We start from the raw sequence: 2798 nt of genomic DNA, 5'->3' as shown, positions 1-2798 counted from the left end.
ATGGCAATCGACCAATTTAACACATAAAAACTGGTCTGTAATTTTTGAATGGTTTTAGATGAAAAAAAATGGTATTTGGAAAAAGTGTTTCTATTCAATAGATCTTCCAATTTCTGAAATAAAAATGGTATGCTTCTGACAAAAAAATTTTTGAAGCGTCGCGACGCCCAGCGTCGCTTAATTATAACTTTCATATCCATCGCAATTTCAAGCATCAATCAGCCCAAATAAAATACTTTTTACAGAACTCAATTTGCTGCAGCCGTTTACGAGAAAAACTCATTTCCCATGATAAAAGAATCACCCTGTACACACTGACAGTATTCATTTTGGGGTACTTGCAAAACACAATGACTTTCAAATCCCTTAAAAATTTTTGTCTGCGGCGCTAAGCGGGGGACTGCCGCCCCCCACACCCCCCTAAGCCCTTATGATGTACGTCCTCTTTGCCACTGCCACACGTCTATGTCTAGACGGTGCAAGATGTCCACTAGTTCCAACTTTCTGCTCCGCAACCCGTCAAGGTTCCAGGACGAAATTCTCAGCGAGGAATCAAACAATTTTTGCTAGCTGGACGCAGAAGTCCTGAAGACGATTAGTTGCGTCAATCAGGGCCGCTACGCTCGTTTGGGGGGATGTTGGGTTTTTATTGGGTGAGGTGTTGTTTTGTTGTCGTGTCTGTTTAGGTGGGTTTCGTTGCTGTGTCTTTTTAGCCATATCAGCGTAAGATAGTCCAATGGCAAGAATTGTTTTATCTTCTGTGGTAGTAGTATACGTTTTTGTGTGTTCTGTGGGTGTGGCTATTCTTCCCGAGCACGCGCATCAGGAATAACACGGCTAATGTTAGACAGACGACGTGCGAAACGGCTTGCCACCCGCACCCGCCTCCCCCGACACAGACATGACTTAAACGTACTTAACAGACGGGTGAAGGCGGCTCTGGATGAACTGGCCCAGGATAACTGGGCTAGGCACCTGGAGTCGCTGGATCCACAAGACAACAGCCTCTGGAAAACGCAGAGGGCCCTGCGACAGACCGCTCGCCGTAAAATTCCTCCAATCCACGGTAGTGTGGGGGTGGTTTACACGAACCAGGAAAAGGCCGAGGCTTTCGCCGATAGCCTGGAACTGCAGTGTAGACTGCCTCAGCTGCCCGACGAAGACGAGGAATTCGAGATAGTGGCTGAGCGCGCGGCCCGACGCGTCGACAGAGAGCCAGACAATGACATAATCCCCCCCGCAACACCTGACGAACTAAGACTGACAATACGCAGACTTAAAAACAGAAAAGCCCCCGGACCCGACAATATACATAACACGACACTTAAACGACTACCACACAAGGGCCTCATGGCCCTACTAAACATAACAAACGCGACACTCAGACTAAGACACTTCCCTACCCGCTGGAAAACAGCAAACATAATCCTTATCCCAAAACCCAACAAAGATCACACCATCCCATCCAACTACCGGCCCATTAGCCTGCTCCCGGCTATGAGCAAAGTGGTAGAAAAAATTATCCTAACCCGTCTAAGAACCCACTCCCAAGAACTGCAAGTCATTCCAGACGAGCAGTTCGCCTTCCGACCCAATCACTCCACTGAACTCCAAATCCTTCGCCTTACCGAGCACATCACGGCGGCCTTCAACAGGGGACAGTACACTGGTGCTGTCTTCCTGGACGTCGCAAAGGCCTTCGATACGGTTTGGCATGAAGGCCTACTGATGAAAATGCTCACCAACCAATATCCCATATCCTTTACCAAACTCATAAAATCCTACCTACACCACCGAAAATTCCGCATCCAAATCCAAGATTCCCTTTCCACCACCCGTCCCATGGAGGCCGGTGTCCCCCAGGGCACCGTCCTGTCCCCACACCTATACACCATTTACAACTCCGACATCCCACATCCCCCCAACACCAACATATACTTATACGCCGACGACCTGACAATCACATCCCAATCCGTAGATCCTAGATATTCCGTCTCCCTCCTCCAAAACTCCTTAGACCAACTTGAAACCTGGTGCAACAGGTGGAAAGTCAAAATTAATCCCAACAAAAGTTCGGCTATCCTTTTTACCAAACGAAAAATCCCACAAAACCTCGACAGACTGACACTATCCCAGGAACCCATCTCCTGGAATCGACAAACACGATACCTGGGCGTGACGATGGACCAGCGTCTCACGTGGAAACCGCACATCGTGGAGACGGTGGCGCGAGCGAAGACCACCAGGGCTAGGCTCTATCCCTTACTCAAAGGTGGAAACACCCTCAGTTTAAGGAATAAGCGAACGCTTATCAAGGTGGTACTTCAACCGCAGCTAACCTACGCCTCCACGGCGTGGGGTCACGCGGCAAAAAGCCACTTAAAGTCATTACAGGCTGTGGAAAACATAGCCCTCCGCACGGCCACCGACGCGCCCTGGTACGTAAGAAACACTGACATATTACGAGACTTACAATACACAAACGCTACACAGACAATAAGACAAAACGCGGAGAAACGATTTGACGTAGCCGCTAGACATGACAATCCCCTCCTCAGGCAAGCCGTTGACTACGTACCCGACGTGACCGACAAACACAAAAGACCTAGACACCAACTTTTTGACCCTGGGTGACCACCCCAATGACCCCCCCCCTGCCCGCTAACCTTTTCTGTTTCAGAGACAGCCAGGATCAAGAAACGAAGACAACGACACACACACACACACACACATACACACCCCCCATACCCTCCTTAACCCTCCCCTCCCGCGCTAGCCTAAGGGCCACCTTAGCAAAG

Source organism: Anoplophora glabripennis, unplaced genomic scaffold, assembly GCF_000390285.2.
Source record: "Anoplophora glabripennis isolate ALB-LARVAE unplaced genomic scaffold, Agla_2.0 scaffold1088, whole genome shotgun sequence".
Classification (NCBI taxonomy): Eukaryota; Metazoa; Arthropoda; class Insecta; order Coleoptera; family Cerambycidae; genus Anoplophora; species Anoplophora glabripennis.
Note: the sequence above shows the minus strand (reverse complement) of the source record.